The sequence below is a fragment of the Moschus berezovskii genome, chromosome 4 (assembly GCF_049115385.1).
Source record: "Moschus berezovskii isolate FMDL1 chromosome 4, NW_MosBer_1.0, whole genome shotgun sequence".
NCBI lineage: Eukaryota > Metazoa > Chordata > Mammalia > Artiodactyla > Moschidae > Moschus > Moschus berezovskii.
Window position 1 is genome coordinate 58,958,224 of NC_142463.1, and position 21,114 is coordinate 58,979,337.

The window sequence follows — 21,114 nt, forward strand, 5'->3', positions numbered from 1 at the left end:
TATGCAAAGTTAGATAGCCAGTTGAAATTTGCTGTATTACACAGGGAGCCCAAATCCAGTGCTCTGTGAGGATCTAAAGGGGTGGGATGGTGTGGGAGGTGAGAGGGAAGTTCAAGAGGGAGGGGACATGAGTGTACCTATGCTGATCCATGTTTATAGATGTCAGAAACCAATACAATATTGTAAAGCAATTATCCTCCAATTAAAAATAAACAACTTTTTTTAAAAGGGGGGAGATTTCAAATCAGGATGTATAAAAATAACGTTTATTGCTATATAATTTATTTAGGGACTGAAACTAGTATTAAATGTGCTTATTCAACAATAAATAAATTCACACAAATTAAAAAAAAAAGCATAAGGATAAAGTTGAGTTGAGACGTACAACCGTATTACAAAACAAAATGTACAAATGCCATTTCCGTATGTTTAAATCACTGTATCTGCTTTGACTGTACTGGACCTTGTAATTAACCCAAATAACTATTACGTACCCATATTGTTTCAAGTATAAAATAAGTGTTAATAAACACTTGCTAAATTAGATTAAGGGGAAAAAAGTCAGTAAGTTATTTAGCTTATTGTGACCAAGAAATTCCATTATTATAGCAGATTAATCTGTTTAAATTAGCCTAAGGAATTTTTTGATTTGGTAATTATTTAAATTCTGTGTAATGGTGTATGTGTGTGTGTAGACACAAGTTTAGAAAATTTTAATAAACAGTATCAAAAACAAATTCAAAATAAAAACAAAATCAACAATGTGGTGTGGAGATATTTTCATGTAAATTTAATATAAAATGCCTGCTCACATTAAGAATTATGTAAATACTTAAGGAGTTATGAAGGAAGGAAGGAAATTTAAAAGTTGATTAAATCAATAAACAAATATTCATTTGACAAAAATAATGATACTAATGGTGAAATAAATAGTAACTTTTCTTGATAAAGAGTTCTTACATTCACACCAATATAAGATTAGGTAAATGCTTTTTTAAAAAAACAATCTCTCTCTCTTCCTGTATAAATTCTTTATTTTACACTTTTTATGAAAGAATAGAAATGAATTTTTCAGTTATGATTTTTATATATTACTGCAGGGATATATCAAAATAAATTTCTGTGTTAGAACTAATTTCTTTGCCTGTTAATTTACATATATATGTAAGTATATATAAAGACCTATTGATTATGTGACATGTATAATTTAAATGAACCTGTGTGATGAACTGAAACTAACATTTTTCTTGCTGCTGCTAAGCTGCTAAGTCACTTCAGTCGTGTCCGACTCTGTGTGACCCCATAGACGGATGCCCACCAGGCTCCCCTGTCCCTGGGATTCTCCAGGCAAGAACACTGGAGTGGGTTGCCATTTCCTTCTCCAATGTGTGAAAGTGAAAAGTGAAAATGAAGTCGCTCAGTCGTGTCCAACCCTTAGCGACCCCACGGACTGCAGCCTACCAGGCTCCTCCATCCATGGGATTTTCCAGGCAATAGTACTGAAGTGGCTTGCCATTGCCTTAGAATAAGCCTAATTATAGAAAAAAATATCAGCAATGAGTTCACAATACATAAATTAGTCTCTAGGTATTAATAGCATCTGTAAAGCTGTGTCTGCTGAAAACAGACAACTTAAAAATATCTGTATCATTATTTAAGGAATACCTATTTATACATATATTAAGAAATAAATTTTTATATCTTCTAATTAAATCAATATCTAAATGTTAGGTGTTGTGTGAACCAAACAACTGAATGATTTGACTGAATTTTCCAGTAGGATGTTTCAGCATTATATAAACACAATCTGTGAATTACTATACTCTTAAAGACCCCTGAGAGCTCAGTTGGTAAAGAATCCACCTGGAATGCAGGAGACCCCAGTTCAATTCCTTGGTCAGGAAGACCAGTGGAGAAGAGGTAGGCTACCCACTCCAGTATTCTTGGGCTTCCCTTGTGGCTCAGCTGGTAAAGAATTCGCCTGCAATGCGCGAGACCAGGGATCAATCCCTGGGTTGGGAGGATCCCCTGGAGAAGGGAAAGGCTACCCACTCCAGTATCCTGGCCTGGAGAGTTCTATCGACTGTGTAGTCCATGGGGTTACAAAGAGTGAGACACATCTGAGCAACTTTCACTTTCACTTTCAAAGACCTGGATGGGTTTTGGGAAGTTATTTACATGCAAAAAGACAATGCAGTTCTATATGACTTCATTACTACATGTGACATTATGTGAACAAATTTCAGTCTGAGGGAGATTAAAATGTTTCTAATTTTCAGTAAAAAATTTATAAATACCTTTTTGCTCAAAATTATCTCCTTTCCTTTAACGTAGCCACAGAAAGGACTCAGAAAATGTCTCCTAGTGGAAAGATAGAGCTCTGGGAGGATATAGTTGGCAATCAATAGAAGACATGGTTGACAGAGCATAAACAGAAAAAAATCCCAGAGGCAAAAAGTGTGTGAGAACAGCTAGTCATGGATGAAGGAATATGTGGGGATTATACAAAAGTGAAGAAGATAGATTTGTACTGAAACCAGACTATACCCAGCTCCCAGATCTAAAATCTGCACATTCACTTGTCCTGGTAACCTATAATTTCAGTATTCTACATATAGTTGTTACCATTTGCTTTGAAAAAAACCACAGATTGATAAAGCAGAGTGTGAGTTTCATTCACTGAATTAATCAGAAGGTTTTTGCCTAAATAACAACCATTCAGTTCAGTTCAATTCAGTTCAGTCGCTCAGTTGTGTCCAACTCTCTGCGACCCCATGAATCACAGTAGGCCAGGCCTCCCTGTCCATCACCAACTCCCGGAGTTCACTCAAACTTATGTCCATAGAGTCAGTGATGCCATCCAGCCATCTCATTCTCTGTCATCCCCTTCTCCTCCCGCCGCCAACCTTTCCCAGCATCAGAGTCTTTTCCAGTGAGTCAACTCGTCACATGAGGTGGCCAAAGTATTGCAGTTTCAGCTTTAACATCAGTCCTTCCAATGAACACCCAGGATTGATCTCCTTTAGAATGGACTGGTTGGATCTCCTTGCAGTACAAGGGACTCTCAAGAGTCTTCTCCAGCACCACAATTCAAAACATCAATTCTTCGGCAATCAGCTTTCTTCACAGTCCAACTCTCACATCCATAAATGACCATGGGAAAAACCATCGCCTTGACGAGACGGACCTTTGTTGGCAAAGTAATGTCTCTGCTTTTTAATATACTATCTAGGTTAACAACCATTACCAGTTGTTATTTAGTTTTATATATTACATATATATATCATTTGGATGCATATTCTTCAGTAGAGGCAAAATAAAAAAGTAAAGTTTGGGTTAAGATGCCACAAAGTCTAAAAACTCTTTTAATGTAACTCCAGCTAGTCACTTTGTAATTTTTACACACATGTAGATTTAGATAGAAAAATGAGCAACTAGAAAAGAGAAGCCCATCAGCTGTGACTTTAAGAGAATTTGTGAAATTAAACTCAGAAACAGATTTGTATAAACAGATTATCTCGGTAATCTCTGTTTTCTCAAGGAAGAGTGTTGAATTTATAAATGTCACTACCCACATCCTGTTTCACTTTGTAAGAGTTGAGCACTAAAAGCCATCTTTTAAAAACCAGAGCTTCTGATATTTAAACCTGCCACCATCAGCTAACCACCAATCTTTCTTCCAAAAGTACTGCCACTGGTTTGTACTTTCCAAAGTTTACTATATATCTCGAGGACAAGACCTTTCTGTAAATAATAAACAAATGCAGTGAAAATATGAAATGAAATACTATATGACAAAGTTCTATTTGGTTACCCATAAACCTTAGCAACTTTCTTTTAAAAAATAAGCCTTTTTATCATTGTCTTAAATCTGTATTTTTATACTTAAGACACCTAGGAAAATTAGAAGACAAATGAATGCTTTAAATAACCCAAAGAGCGGAAAATATCTGAGCCTCTGTTCTAGAAAAGTGCCAGAAAAAATTCTGGTGTCTGGTTTATTACAATCGTCAACAGTATTAAAATAAATAAATCAGTTATAAAAATAATAATAATGCTGAACATGTTGAACTGATTTTAGTAGAACAATTTCAAATGATTTTAGCTGGAAACTTCTCCGACATTCAACAAAATTTCATAAATTTTACTTTATTTGTTTTATTTGCCTTTCATACCTGAAGGTCAATGCTTAAAATAACTCCAGATTCAGGTTCCCTATGTCATTTTCATCTGTGTTATTTAGGACATTTCTTTTATCCCCTATTCTACCTATATCCCTTATCCAACAAAAGAACTACCCATGTCATTCTCATTTGTACTACATTTTCATTATGTTTTCCTTAAAATCTATTCTGTGGGACCATGTCCAATGTGAAAATGTTATAATTAGATCCTTCTGGTTCATTTGGTAGTAAACCCTTCTGGATTTGATCCAATGTATACTGGTATTATACCAAATCTGACCTATTATGGTTAGACTTACACTAAGGATCCTTTCCACATTCTTTCTTAGGATTTTAAGCAGTAAACTATGAAAACTAGTTTACATAAAGATAATTTCGTTACTTAACAAACACATTATTAGATGTCGCTTTCCTTGAGGAGAATTGAGGACAAAGACAAATAACATGGTGTGGGGTCTCCTGCTAATTAGAATAGTAACTCTCAAAACTATTTTGATGGGGTCTCACTTCAACGTGGCAAATGGCCCTGACACCTACCTTGCCTTTCTTAATTCCCACTGGAACTCTTACTCCATGGTAGCAATGAAATGTTACTCAGTACAATTAAATTTGGGGGAAGAGATTAGGGTTAGGTGGTATGGATGGTTCATATATGATTTACAATACCTATCACAGAGTCAAGTTGTAAGATTAGAGGACAAAGAATTAGTGATAAAATTGTGCCTTGCTTCCCACTCTAGAGTTGAATAAGCAATATACAGCCAAGTGGAGAATGATGAAGTTAAACTAGAAGGAACTTTTAAATAAAAGCTAAGAATAATAATTAAAAATCATTACCAGTCCAAGACAGTTTCACAGCATTCATGAAAACAACCTTCATAAGGATTGTGAAAGTGTCACTCATCTCTAACAACTTCTTAGAATCATTAAGCATTGTGTATCAGAGATTATTTAGTAAAGAAAGAAATCTAGCAAATGTAAGACTATGCAAATTTTGGCTCATAAACATCAATTTATGGAATTTTACGTATTTTGCATATAACAAGGCTTTGTACATTGAGACAAAATCCTACAGAATTGCTTTCCATTAATGCAAAAAAAAAACAAAGGAAGACCCCCTAATATTACTGTAACAGTTTACAGTCCATCAGTGGACCAAGGAAGTTAATTTTAAAATAAGTGTTCTTGAGTCCTGAGCTCTTAAAGCTGTTGATGTATGTTTAGTGTGATAGCCTAAAATTTTGACAATAATCATATTGTGGATCATCTGAATGATAGCTCTTTAAACTATAAGCTATAACTCATTTGTGAGTCAACTCGTCGCATGAGGTGGCCAAAGTATTGGAGTTTCAGCTTTAGCATCAGTCCTACCAATGAACACCCAGGATTGATCTCCTTTAGAATGGACTGGTTGGATCTCCTTGCAGTCCAAGGGACTCTCAAGAGTCTTCTCCAGCACCACAATTCAAAAGCATCAATTCTTCGGCAATCAGCTTTCTTCACAGTCCAACTCTCACATCCATACATGACCACGGGAAAAACCATAGCCTTGACTAGACGGACCTTTGTTGGCAAAGTAATGTCTCTGCTTTTGAATATGATGCTAGGAGTGATTGTGGGTGGGAGGAGACGGGGACGACAGAGAATGAGATGGCTGGATGGCATCACCGACTCTACGGACATGAGTTTGAGTGAACTCCGGGAGTTGGTGATGGACAGGGCGGCCTGACGTGCTGTGATTCATGGGGTCGCAAAGAGTTGGACACGACTGAGCAACTGAACTGAACTGATAACTCATTTGTGGCTCTCAGATACACTTTTGTATTCAGGATGTTACTGGATCAAGCTGAACCCTTTTAATTGTCTCAGGCTAATGAGAAGTAAACTTAGTAGATAAATGAAGGGTACCTGCTCTATAAAGGCCAACTAATGTCATTTGAAATCCTGATAAAGATTGTTCTATTGTTTGAGTATAGAAACTGGTGAGCAAATTAAGTCATAACAAGTGACAAGATAGCACTGGCATTCCAAGCTTAAAAGAACCTGATTGCCATTTAGGTTGTGAGTAGCAATTTAATTTCCACAAAACTTCATCTGTCCATTAAATTAATGATCTTAATTTAAATTTTATGAGTTTTATAGTTTTTATTGACTTGAACTTGTAAAATGGTTTTTCTTATACATGGTTATATAAGGCCAGTAGGGCTTCCCTGGTGGTTCAGACAGTAAAGCATCTGCCTGGAATGTGGGAGACCCAGTTCGATCCCTGGGTCAGGAAGATCACCTGGAGAAGGAAATGGCAACCCTCTCCAGTACTCTTGCCTGGAAAATTCCATGGATGGAGGAGCCTGGTGGGCTACAGTCCATGGGGTCGCAAAGAGTAGGACACGACTAAGCAACTTCGCTTTCTCTCTTTCTAAGAGGAGAGTAAAAAAGCTGGCTTAACATTCAATAACACTCATATAAGGCCAGTAAGCATACAGAGTTTATACTTGATTTTATGTTTATATATGTTTAAGTAATACTATAACAAGAATGATTAAGTCAAAGCTTAGGGTCATTAAGAAACTGTGCTCTTAAAAGGGACCTATACAATAGCCCTAGTTTGTGGTACAGAGAAACAGCTATTTGGCCTGGTCACAGTTTGCCCCAGCTAATCCCCAAAAGAATAAAGCCATTGGATGAATGGAGCATGCTGAACCTAGGGACAGAAATTAGGAAACAGTTCTGTAGTCAGCTGGGAGGATTATAGTAGAGAAGTGCTGAACAAAAAGCTTCCACATGCTCTTTGAAGATTTTTAGAATATTATCTCCAGGGAAACCCAAGCAACTGGCTCTTCCTGATTCTTCTAAAGAGTTCTATAAAGGCCTCAAAATGTCTTTCTCAAAATTCCGGAAATATTGCATTTTGCCGTTTGTCACATATCAAATCAAATACCAAACTTGTTTACCTTCACATTCTCTTGAATCAGAATTTTCCCCACCATTTCCATTGTCAGTGTGTGTGTGTGTGTGTTATTTAGTCCTGTCAGACTCTTTGCAACCCCATGGACTCTAGCCTGCCAGACTCCTTTGTTCATGGAATTCTCCAGGCAAGAATACTGGAATGGGTTGCCATTCCTGTCTCTGGGGAATCTTCTACCCCCAGGGATTGAACCCAGGTCTCCTGCATTGCAGACAGATTCTTGACCATCTGAGCCACCAGGAAGGCCCTCCATTTTCACTACCATTGCCCAAAACAATGATTTCTTCCTTTGGACACTGAAGGTAATTCGTCAAATTGTTCTTCAGTGTGAACTCTTCTTCCATGTCAAAGCTTTTTACACAGTGTTTGATACTCCGATAGCAAATTCTGATCATTCTCATTGCTTTCTCTAAAATATATGACTGTCAACACTGCCAATTAAATTAGACTTTCAGATAAACATCCTGACATTCAATATTTTATGATCTGGCTTAATCCTTCTTCCCAAGCGTGTTTCCCAATACTCCCTAAATTTCAACAACATGAGTTAGTGTTCATACCTATTATTTTTTCACCTCTGTTAATTTATACCAGCTGACTCATTAAAGGAAATATCCTCTCTTTATATGTTTTCTTCTATCATGGAATCTCTAAGAAGCTGATTCTGTGAAATGCATCCACTGCAGTGTGCTCCCTGGAATGATACCTGTAAAGAGAAAGGAAACATGCAGAGGTTGAAGTAGCTCTCACATCAGTGGATTCAACTGATCCTACTGAAAATTTGAAAATGGGGAAGGTCTTTTAGAGAAATTCCCAGCCTAGGTAAAGCAGCCAGCCAGACCTTTGTATCTCTGTATTTACCAGTCCCTGGACACAAGCTTCCCTGAAAATGGAACATAGCTTTTGGCAAGGCAGCTTTTCTCAACTGGGGGTAAGATAGAAGGATGTCAGTTCAATTCAGTTCAGTTTCTCAGTCATGTCCAATTTTTGCGACCCTGTGGACTGCAGCATGCCAGGCTTCCCTGTCCATCACCAATTGCTGGATCTTGCTCAAACTCAGTCCATCAAGTTGGTGATGACAACCAACCATCTCATCCTCTGTCGTCCCCTTCTCCTGCTTTCAATCTTTCCCAGCATCAGAGATTTTTCAAATGAGTCAGTTCTTTGCATCAGGTGGCCAAGTATTAGAGCTTTAGCATCAGTCCTTCAAATGAATATTCAGGGTTGATTTCCTATAGGATTGACTGGATTGATCTCTTTGCAGTCCAATGGACTCTCAAGAGTTTTCTCCAACACCACAGTTCAAAAGCATCTTTTCTTCAGTGCTTGGGTTTCTTTATGGTCCAACTCTCACATCCATACATGACTAATGGAAAAATCATAGCTTTGAATAGACCGACTTTGGTTGGCAAAGTAACGTCTCTGCTTTTTAATAGGCTGTCTAGGTTTGCCATAGCTTTTCTTCCAAGGAGCAAGTGTCCTTTAACTTCATGGCTGCAGTCACCATCTACAGTGACTTTGGAGCCCAAGAAAATAAAGTCTGTCACTGATTCTGTTGTTTCCTCATCTATTTGCCATGAAGTGATGGGACTGGATGCCATGATCTTGGTTTTTTGAATGTTGAGATTTAAGCCAGCTTTTTTACTCTCCTCTTTCACTTTCATCAAAAGGCTCTTTAGTTCCTCTTTGTTTTCTGCCATAAGGGTGGTGTCATCCACATGTCTGAGGTTATTGATATTTCTCCTGGCAATCTTGATTCCAGCTTGTGATTCATCCAGCCCAGCATTCCGCATAACTTACTTTGCATATAGTTTAAATAAGCAGGGTGACAATATACAGCCTTGATGTACTCCTTTCCCAATTTGGAAGCAGTCCGTTGTTCCAAGTCTGGTTCTAACTGTTGCTTCTTGACCTGCATACATATTTGTCAAGAGACAGGTAAGGTGCTCTGGTATTCCCATCTCTTTAAGAATTTTCCAAAGTTTTTTTGTGATCCACACAGTCAAAGGCTTTGGCATATAAAGCAGAACAAGGATGTAACTAGCTATAAATAGTCAGCTAAGATTCAAGCAGGTGATAAAAGCAAACCAGTACACCACAACACATCCACTTTAGCTGATCCCTCATGTCACTCAAACCTATTTGCTTCATAGAGCAGTTTCACTGTACCCACGAAAAATTCCAGAATACTGGTTGGGCTCTCTTCCTGGGACAACTTAAGAAAGGAAGATGATTGTAACAAATCAGAGCCTGAAACTGCATTTGATACTCACTGTCCATCCTCTAATATTTGTTGTATATTACACTCCCCCAGTCCAGGGCTTCTGTTGGTTTAGGTAGGTCACCATGTAAATGAACTATATCCTAATATCTGAGGTTTCTGGTCCCCGGGTCACCATAAATTTATCAGACCGTGGCTGCTCCCTTTTCTTTTTCCCACCAAGCTGTATGGTGGGAAAGTACTAAGAAATGCTTCAGGAATGGAAGTTGATCCATTCAGTGGATTATCTGGGTGCCTAATTTATTCTTCTTTGCTCCCAGTGTGTTAACAGTAGCCCTACTTCCTCCTGTGAGTTAACCCACAAAGGTCACTACTGCTGTCCTTGCCTTTTGGTCTCTTGGCAAAAATAATCAAATGTGACTAGGTAGGAGCCATCACATAAAGCTTAATGGAACTCATGTGGCATCCCCTGGAGTAAAGGATCCTCCTGTAAGAATTAGTATTTCTGGGCATACGGAGCCTAGTAATAGATGTGGATGCACAATGTTCCCAAGTAGTTCACTGCAAGAGATGGGAAGTGAGGCCACTTACATTTCTACCCTCTGCTTCCCAGACATGCTTTTCATCTTTTGGGGACATAGCACCATACAATGGTCATTTATTTTACTGAATCGTACATCCCATGGAATGATATTTATTGACTCTGGGTATTAGCATAAAATTAGTACCGCAGTTGTACCTTAAAGAGAGCAGCAACCAGTGAATGGTGTAGTATATGGTAGAACCAGTGTACCCATGACTATGTGCCCACTGTCACACTTCCATTGCTATAAAGTGGGTTCATTGAGCCAAGAAATGTTAAGCAGGATTCTATGTTTGGATAAAACACTCTCAGATAGTTGTGCTGGCTAAGGCACAGATTCTGGAAGTGCAAACCCATATCAAGAGTATACCATGATCTCAACCAATATTCATCACAGCCCTTCTAGAGTAAAAAGAATTCTGCAAAACCAGCTTGCCATTAATTTGGTGGTTATTCCCCTGAGGGTTGGTGCCATATCAATGACTCATTATTGGTGTCTATTGCCAACATATTGGACTCTAAATTACAGCAGTAGTTAGATTGGTCTTTGTAAGTAGGTGCACATAATCTGGAACTCTATCATTTCCACCATGGCTACTCTGTTCATAAGTTCATTTTGGCAGCATTTGATTGGCTGATAACAAAAGACTTATTGAGGTCAACCAGTTGACTGCTTGATTTATTTTACTTAGTTGATTAGCAGTTTTTCTGTATTAAATGCTCTCGTAGAAATTAACATGCATTTCAAAAATTACCTCACTTTATGCCCATTCACATAGATCTATTCACTTTTCTCTTCTGTAGACCTCCTTATTCTGACTTCTTTTTTCTTTCTCTTTTCAAACCACCTAACCACTGAGCTGAGTCATTTGACACTGCCCATAAGTCCATATATATATTTAAACTGGAATTCTTTCCACATAGAGTGCTAAATTTGGGGCAATGACCAAAGCTGTGATAAATGAGAAAACTTCCCCTTAACACACATATGGGATCATTCCTGAGTGGAGTTCTCGTGCACTTACACTCACATTCCAAGCCAACCTAACTGGTGAAACATAGTCAGCCACTTTTCTATCACCTGGTCATAAAGGACACTCCCTCATGTGGCCATAGGATAAGATAACAGTACAACTATGATAGATGACATGTGGTTCTGGGCAACCTGTTCAAGCCTCTTGTATGTACCTCATGGCTCTATTCATACTCCATCCCAAAACTGGGCCTGCCCGATCTTATAATTCAAGGGTCTGCCAGGACAGTGGGCATCTCTGGCCACATGAACATTTGATGTTTCATAGTTCAATTCTCCATGTCTACCAGAAGTCCATAGCACACAAGGAGTTGTTTATTTGAATAGTGTGTAACTCTATGCTGCAGATGGCATGACTGACGCCAGATCGCTGCATGTCTATATAATGATTCTTTTTTGGAGTTTTACCCACCAAGATACCTAATACCAGAGGGAAGACCAGATTGTATAGCCCAAGTGGCAAGACTATTTGAAATGCAGCCTGGATTACACAGAGCATATTCCTTGTATGTGGCAGCCTTCCATGTCACTCAGTAAATGGATTGGAGCAATAATTCTAAATGTGGAATCTGCTTCCTCCAGAATTTGAAGAAGCTTACCACATACCATATTTATTTCTTAGTGATAGGAATATAAGATGCAACCATTTGTCTTTACTTTGGAAAAGATGTCCTGGCATGCACTGGACCCCTAAAATGTCACTGATGAGTCAGTTTCCTGAATATTTGTAAGGTTTAGTTTCAATCCTTCAGAGTGTACATACTTACTAATGCCCTCAGCGTACCTGGCACTTTTTGCTCACCTGATCTGATTAACATGATGTCATCAGTGTAGTAGTCCAGTATGATATTATATGGCATGTATATGTGATCTAGATCTCTTCTAATTATATTTTGATAGAGAGCAAACAATAGTAAATAAGATAAGGTAGTAAACAAGTACTCCTGTTCACTCTATGAGAATTCAATTTGCTTCTGGTCCACCTTGTTGATAGAGATAAAAAAGACTGCATGCTCCAGTTCACTGGTAATGTACCATGTGCCTAAGGCCATGTTTATCTTTCTAGCAAAGACAGCAACATTTGGTATAACAACTTCAATTGGTGTTGCTACTCAGTTGAGTCTGAAGAAGTCTGTTGTCATCTTCTAGGCTCCATCTGTGTTTCCATAGAAACTAGACTGCAGAATTAAATGGAAGCTGTCATGGGGACGTGGAGAATTGAACTATGAAACTGTTGAACTAAGAAACATTAAATGTTCATGTGGCCATAGATACCCATTGTTCTGGTAGACACACAATTATCTCTACATCCTTGAAGTCTTTAATAATTGCAGTAGTATTTACTATTATTTCCAGATTGCAGAGTTATTTTGATTAACTATCTTAGGATACACTTTTGAGGGAGAGGTTTCAGAGACTTCTGCTTGGCCTTCCCTGTGATAGTTCTTACTCCATAGAATGAAGGAATCAATGAATCGTTGGTTTTGCCAAATACCAAATATGTCTCCTCTTGGGCCTCATACTCCACTCTAACAGGTACCCTATATCAAGATTAACTGAGGTCCTGTATCCAGTTGTTCTCAAAATATCTGACTAATCCTCTTTTCCCAGTGCACAAGATCAGGGGTTATTTAGGTAAAGAACTGGGGTATTATATTTACTCACTGTAGCACTAGTATTATAAGATCTTTCTTCCTGGAACCTTTTATTCAGTCAATTCTAGACCTGAAAACAGGCTTAATTATAGAAATTGAGCAAGATATATGATTTATTTATGGCTGTTGGCCTCATCTTTCTAGTTATGAATTCTTTTTTAGAATTGTGTATGTAAACAACACTCTTGATATCTGCCGCTTACCTAGGAAAAAAATATATTCTACTAATCATCTCCACTGCTTTCAGCAAGTCAACATCTGCCCACATCCTAGTTACCACTCCAACCGTATGTGCATCATAAATTCTCTTGCTTCTATTTTGATTATTATTTGGGAATCCTGCCATTCTCATTGTCACCAGTGTATAGTTCTTTTCCCCAATTAAGAGGCTCAGCATTTATCTGCTGGATTTATTATTGAGATTTGATATTATTTGTTGATTTGGCACCAGGAGAGAAGGTAGCCTTTAACTGGGAGCAGTGGACCACTTCTGTAGTCCCAGATAATTTAGAGCATCTAAAAATTCAAGAATTTTAGAGCATAAAACCATAACCCATTTTTCACCTTGGCATAACAAGTTTGCTAACATGGAGAATTCAACTTTCACTGGAGATTTGTTACTCTTATAACTAAACCCTAGGCTGATCTTCAGCTTCTTCTGCCTTCAAACTACAGGAAATGAGAGACTTTTTCACATTATCTAAGAGGGGCCCCTGGCTTTCACATTTAGATTGAAATTGGTGATTACTCTCAGCCTCCCATTGGCTTTCTCGAATGTCTAGATTCTTTCAAAAGAGCCATCCAAGCCATTACACCTATAATTACAATTCCTTCAAATCTCTCAACATTTAAGATACTGCACCTGTTGGCACATTCCCTTCCACCAATAACCTATCCCACATCCAACTCACCACTACTGAAAAAAAGAAAGTTTTAACGATTGTCCTCCTATGGCATGTCAACAGCTATCCATATTCCAATCACCAAGAGTGATGAAATCCTCATGGCCAACTGGTCTGTCCAAATCCAAAATTCCATTTTATAGTCTACTTCCTAGCACCACTCTCAGTGCCAATTGATACAAATTAGCTTTCCTGGAAACAAACGCTGAAAATCAGAGATTTGTGTACAGAAGTTTATTGGGCAGTGCCATGAGAAAAATTGTGAAGGAAGAGAAATGAAAGCAGCAGTGGGCAGAAGTGGGAAGCTGAAATGTGATGCAACAGCAGGTGATGATATGTAAGCTCTGAAACTGAGATGATTCTTTGGAGTTTAGCTCAAACAAGGAAACAGCGTCAGATATTTGTGATGCCATGCTAATTTCTGGTTAAAGTCATCCCCCCAAAAGAGATATAAATTTGGGAGAAACATGTTCCTTTCTGTCAAAAACAAACACTGGAGAAGGACACAGCTCCTAGCTCTTATCACCCAATATTCACAGGATCTTTGGGAATGCGTATTTTGATTATGAAGAGAGACCTGGGTAGTACAACACAATATTCACTATCACTTCAGTTCAGTTCAGTCACTCAGTCATGTCTGACTCTTTATGACCCCATGGGCTACAGCACACCTCTTCTTACTATCTTTTGCTTCTGTGAGGTCCATACCATTTCTGTCCTTTATTGTGCTCATCTTTTCATGAAATGTTCCCTTGGTATCTCTAATTTTCTTGAAGAGATCTCTAGTCTTTCCCATTCTATTGCTGTCCTCTATTTCTTTGCACTGATCACTGAGGAACGCTTTCTTATCTCTCCTTGATGTTCTTTGGAACTCTGCATTCAAATGGGTATATCTTTCACTTTCTCCTTTGCCTTTACCTTCTCCTCTTTTCTCAGCTATTTGTAAGGCCTCCTGAGATAATCATTTTGCCCTTTTGCATTTCTTTTTCTTGGGGATGGTCTTGATCTCTGTCTCCTGTACAATGTCATGAACGTCCGTCCATAGTTCTTCAGGCACTGTGTCTATCAGAGCCAACCTCTTGAATCTATTTGTGACTTCCACCGTATAATCATAAGAGATTTTATTTAAGTCATACCTGAATGGTCGAGTGGTTTCACCTACTTTCTTCAATTTAAGTCTGCATTTGGCAATAGGAGTTCATGATATGAGCCTTCAGCTCCTGGTCTTGCTTTTGCTGACTGTATAGAGCTTCTCCATCTTTGGCTGCAAATAATATAATCAATCTGATTTTGGTATTGACCATCTGGTGATGTCCATGTGTAGAGTCTTATCTTGTTTTTTTGGAAGAGGGTGCTTTCTATGACCAGTGTGTTCTCATGGCAAAACTCTATTAGCCTTTGACCTGCTTCATTTTGTACTCCAAGGCCAAATTTACCTGTTACTCCAGGTATCTCTTGACTTCCTACTTTTGCATTCCAGTCCCCTATGATGAAAAGGACATCTTTTGTGGGTGTTAGTTCTAGAAGGTCTTGGAGGTCTTCCTAAAACCATTCAACTTCAGCTTCTTCAGCATTACTGGTCGGGGCATTGACTTGGATTACTGTGATACTGAATGATTTGCCTTGGAAACGAACAGAGATCATTCTGTCGTTTTTGAGAGTACATCCAAGTACTGTATTTTGGACTGTTTTTTTAACTATGGTAGTTTTGTTTACTACTCCATTTCTTCTAAGGGATTCTTGCCCACACTAGTAGATATAATGGTCATTTGAGTTAAATTCACCGATTCCAGTCCATTTTAGTTTTCTGATTCCTAAAATGTCAATGTTCACTCTTGCCATCTTCTGTTTGACCACTTCCAATTTGCCTTGATTCGTAGACTTAACATTCCAGGTTCCTACGGAATTTTGCTCTTTACAGCCCCAGACTTTACTTCCATCACTAGTCACATCCACAACGGGTATTGTTTTCATTTTGGCTCTGTCTGTTCTTTTTTTTTTTTTTTCATTCACTATACCATAACTGAAAGACCATATCAAATTCTATTCTTTTTCCTCCAATCTGGAAATACTTTCATTTTTTCCTCTGAACCATCACTGAGCCTTGCTATATATTTCTTATGACATTTTCTCTCTTCTATTTATAGATAAATTTAATCTTAGTTTTATATTTGAAATTCCTTGGGTTCAGAAGTTGGGTCTGATTTATCTTTGAGTTCTTTACTAAGTCTGTTTCTGTAATTTTTATTGTGTAATCAATATTTGCTTTACCTTGCAAACTTCTATGCATCTTCAGATTTCAGCTAACAATAATTTATTCAAGAAATCTTTCCTAATTCCCCAGATTCAGGAAGGATATTGGTGTTTTAACATCCTGTCCTTGCTAAACGTTGCATTAATTACAATATAACATAATTTGTCACAGAAGTAATTGCTGGTAGAAAATAAAAACATGAAGGATCGATCTAGATCTCCTTTGTCCATCATTTATCTACAAAAATATTAACACAACACCTGGTACATGACTGGTTGTTAAATAGTTCTTGAGTGAATAAGAGGATAAAGGATTAACTAATGAGTGAAGAGAAGAATCCCCTTCAGAATGAAAATCACCTGGTAAAAAATGGAAAGTAACCGTCATTCCTAAATTGGTCCATGACCCTGCTTTCTTCCTAAGATTTTGCTAGGATCAACAGAACAAGAAGGGTGAGGAAATGATGCGGAAATTAAAGGTTCAGGTATTTCAAGCATTTTGATTGCAAGGCAGAGTGAAAGACTCCTAAGAGATTCAGTTCAGTTCAGTTCAATCACTCAGTCATGTCTGATTCTTTGCAACCCCATGAACTGCAGCACGCCAGCCATCTCTGTCCATCACCAACCCCCAGAGCCTACCCAAACTCATGGCCATTGAGTCGGTGATGCCATCCAACCAGCTCATCGTCTGTCGTCCCCTTCTTCTCCTGCCCTCAATCTTTCCCAGCATCAGGGTCTTTTCCAATGAGTCAGCTCTTCGCATCAGGTGGCCAACATATTGGAGTTTCAGCTTCAAAATCTGTCCTTCCAATGAACACCCAGGACTGATGTCCTTTAGGAGGGACTGTTTATATCTTCTTGCAGTCCAAGGGACTCTCAAGAGTCTTCCCCAATACCAAAATTCAAAAGCATCAATTCTTTGGCACTCAGCTTTCTTTAGAGTCCAACTCTCACATCCATGCTTGACTACTGGAAAAACCATAGCCTTGACTAGACGGACTTTTGTTGGCAAAGTAATGTCTCTGTTTTTTAACACGCTGTCTAGGTTGGTCATAACTTTCCTTCCAAGGAGTAAGCGTCTTTTAATTTCATGGCTGCAATCACCATCTGCAGGGATTTTGGAGCCCCAAAAAATAAAGCCTGACCATGTTTCCACTGTTTCCCCATCTATTTCCCATGAAGTGATGGGACCGGATGCCATGATCTTTGTTTTCTGAATGTTGAGCTTTAGGCCAACTTTTTCACTCTTCTCTTTCACTTTCATCAAGAGGCTCTTTAGTTCTTCTTCACTTTCTGCCGAAAGGGTGGTGTCATCTGCATATCTGAGGTTATTGATATTTCTCCCGGAAATCTTGATTCCAGCTTGTGCTTCTTCCAGTCTAGCATTTCTCATGATATACTCTGCATATAAGTTAAATAAGCAGGGTGACAATATACAGCCTTGATGTACTCCTTTTCCTATTTGGGACCAGTCTGTTGTCCATGTCCAATTCTAACTGTTGCTTTTTTACCTTCATACAGGTTTCTCAAGAGGAAGGTCAGGTGCTCTGGTATTCCCATCTCTTTCAAAATTTTCCACATTTTGTTGTGGTCCACACAGTCAAGGGCATTGGCATAGTCAATAAAGCATAAAGAGATGCTTTGCTGGAACTCTCTTGCTTTTTTGATGATCCAGCAGATGTTGGCAATTTGATTTTTGGTGCCTCTGCCTTTTCTAAATCCTGTTTGAACATCTGGAAGTTCATGGTTCACGTATTGCTAAGCCTGGCTTGGAGAATTTTGAGCATTACTTTTCTAGCATGTGAAATGTGTGCTATTGTGCAGTAGTTTGAGCATTCTTTGGCATTGCCTTTCTCTGGGATTGGAATGAAAAGTGGCCTCCAGACCTGTGGCCACTGCTGAGTTTCCAAATTTGCTCACATATTGAGTGCAGCACTTTCACAGCATCGCCTTCCAGGATTTGAAATAGCTCCACTGGAATTCCATGACCCTCCACTAGCTTTGTTAGTAGTGATGCTTCCTAAGGCCCACTTCACTTCTCATTCCAGGATGTCTGCCTCTAGGTGAGTGACCACACCGTTGTGATACACTGATCATGAAGATCTTTTTTGCAAAGTTTTTCTGTATATTCTTGCCACCTCTTCTTACTATCTTCTGCTTCTGTCAGGTTCATATGTTTTCTGTCCTTTATTGAGCCCATCGTTGCATGAAATGTTCCCTTGGTATCTCTAATTTTTTTGAAGAGATCTCTAGTCTTTCCCATTCTATTGTTTTCTTCTGTTTCTTTGCATTGATCACTGAGGAAGGCTTTCTTATCTCTCCTTGCTCTTCTTTGGAACTCTGCATTCAAATGGGTATATCTTTCCTTTTCTCCTGTTTTTCACTTCTCTTCTTTTCACAGCTATTTGTAAGGCCTCCTCAGACTGCCATTTTGTTTTTTTGCATTTCTCTTTCTTGGGGATGGTCTTGACGCCTGTCTCTTGTACAATTTCACGAACCTCTGTTCATAGTTTATCAGGCACTCTGTCTATGAGATCTAGTCCCTTAAATCTATTTCTCACACAGATCAGTCATCTGGGAAAAAAAGCCAAGGACCTTGAGGCTCTGAATTCTAGATATGATAAAAAGGCAGGAATGAAGAATATAGGGAGTCAGATTATATTGGTAAAGACAAATTTTATCTTGTTTGCTATTTGACAACAGTTCAGTTCAATTCAGTCACTGAGTTGTGCCCGACACTTTGCAACCTCATGGACTGCAACACGCCCAGTCTCCCTGTCCATCACCAACTCCCACAGTTTACTCAGACTCATATCCATAGAGTCGGTGATGCCATCCAACCATCTCATCCTCTGTCGTCCCCTTCTCTTCTCACCTTCAATCTTTCCCAGCATCAGGGTCTTTTCCAATGAGTCAGCTCTTTGCATCAGGTGGCCAAAGTATCGAAGTTTCAGCTTCAACATCAGTCCATCCAATGAACACTCAGTACTGATATCCTTTAGGATGGACTGGTTAGATCTCCTTGCAGTCCAAGGGAATCACAAGAGTCTTCTCCAACACCACAGTTCAAAAGCATCAATTCTTCAGCACTCAGCTTTCTTTATAGTCCAACTATGTTTGATAACATTCCTCCACCCATGAGGGCTACCTTGGTAGCTAAGCTGGTAAAGAATTTGCCTACAGTATGGGAGACCTGGATTTGATTCTAGGGTTGGGAAGATCCCCTGGAAAAGGGAATGGCTACTCACTCCAGAAGAATAGCAAGAAGATATAAGAAAGACTTCCTCAGTGATTAATGCAAAGAAATAGTGAAAACAATAGAATGGGAAAGACTAGAGATCTCTTCAAGAAATTTAGAGATACCAAGGGAACATTTCATGCAAAGATGAGCACAATAAAGGACAGAAATGGTATGGACCTCACAGAAGCAGAAGATAGTAAGAAGAGATGGAAATAATACACAGAAGAATTATAGAAAAAAGATCTTCATGACCCAGATAATACAATGATGTGATCACTCACCTAAAGACAGACATTCTGAAATGCGATGTCAAGTGGGCCTTAGGAAGCATCACTACGAACAAAGCTAGTGGAGGTGATGGAATTCCAGTTGAGCTATTTCAAATCCCAAAAGATGATCCCGTGAAAGTGCTGCTCTCCATATGCCAGCAAATTTGGAAAGCTCAGCAGTGGCCACAGGATGGGAAAAGGTAAGTTTTCATTCCAATCCCAGAGAAAGGCAATGCCAAAAATGTTCAAACTACCACACAATTGTACTCATCTCACATGCTAAGAAAGTAATGCTCAAAATTCTCCAAGCCAGGTTCAACAGTACATGAACCCTGACTTTCCAGATGTTCAAGCTGGATTTTAAAAAGGCAGAGTAACCAAAGATCAAATTGCCAACATCCTCTGGATCATCAAAAAAGCAAGAGAGTTCCAGAAAAACATCTATTTCTACCTTATTGACTATACCAAAGCCTTTGACTGTTTGGATCACTACAAACTGGAAAATTCTTCAAGAGATGGGAATACCAGATCACCTGACCTGCCTCAGAAGCAACAGTTAGAACTGAACATGGAATACTAGACTGGTTCCAATCAGGAAAGGAGTACATTAAGGCTGTATATAGTCACCCTACTTGCTTAACTTATATGCAAAGCACATCATGAGAAATGCTGGGTTGGATGAAGCACAACCTGGAATCAAGATTGCAGGGAGAAATGTCAGTAACCTCAGGTATGCAGATGACTCCACACTTATGGCAGAAAGTAAAGAAAAACTAAAGAGCCTCTGGATGAAAGTGAAAGAGGAGAGTGAAAAAATTGACTTAAAATTCAACATTCAGAAAACAAAGATCATGGCATCTGGTCCCATCACTTCATGGCGAAACAATGGAAACGGTGAGAGACTTTATTCTGGGGGCCTCCAAAATCACTGTAGATGGTGAAATGCAGCCATGAAATTAAAAGATGTTTGTTCCTTGGAAGAAAAGCTATGACCAACCTAGACAGCATATTAAAAAAGAGACACTACTTTGCCAACAAAGATGCATCTAGTCAAAGCTGTGGTTTTTCCAGTAGTCATGTGTGGATGTGAGAGTTGGACTATAAAGAATGCTGAGCGCCAAAGAATTGATGCTTTTTCACTGTGGTATTGGAGAAGACTCTTGTGAGTCCCTTGGACTGCAAGGAGATCCAACAAGTCCATCCTAAAGGAGATCAGTCCTGGGTATTCAGTGGATGGACTAATGTTCAAGCTGAAACTCCAGTACTTTGGCCACCTGATGCAAAGAACTGACTCATTTGAAAAGATCTTAATGCTGGGAAAGATTGAAGGTGGGAGGAGAAGGGGGTGACAGAGGATGAGTTGATTTGATGGCATCACCAAACTCGATGGACAGGAATTTGAGCAACTTCCAGGAGCCAGTGGTGGACAGGGAAGCCTGGCATGTTGCAGTCCATGGGGTCGCAAAGAGTCTGACATATCTGAATGACTGAACTGAACTGGATTGAACCCACTCCAGTGCTCTGGCCTGGAGAATTCCATGAACTGTATAGTCCATGGGATCACAAAGAATCAGACAGACGTCAGCAACTTTCACTCCATCAATGAGGAATGCATTTTGGCTGTCTCAGAACTCTTATACATAAATCACCATGGTTTACTTTCAGAAAACTAAGACCAGTGGTTGTAATGGTCCTGTAGACATTTTTCCCTCAAGTTCCTTGACAGCATTGTGGGTGGTGAAGAACACAAGAACTCTCCTTTCCAACCTCATCATGGTCAGGCTTAACTCACAGTATGTGTGTGCTTG

At 38.9% G+C, this 21,114-nt stretch overlaps 1 long non-coding RNA gene across 1 annotated transcript in view; it reads right to left on the bottom strand.

Annotated features, from left to right (window-relative positions):
* Positions 1–21,114, bottom strand: part of LOC148778054 (uncharacterized) — a 49,767-nt gene that overhangs the window by 21,956 nt on the left and 6,697 nt on the right. Inside the window, exon 2 of the long non-coding RNA XR_016037117.1 lies at positions 7,710–7,855. This is a non-coding gene — a long non-coding RNA (uncharacterized LOC148778054). The remainder of the gene's footprint in view (positions 1–7,709; positions 7,856–21,114) is intronic.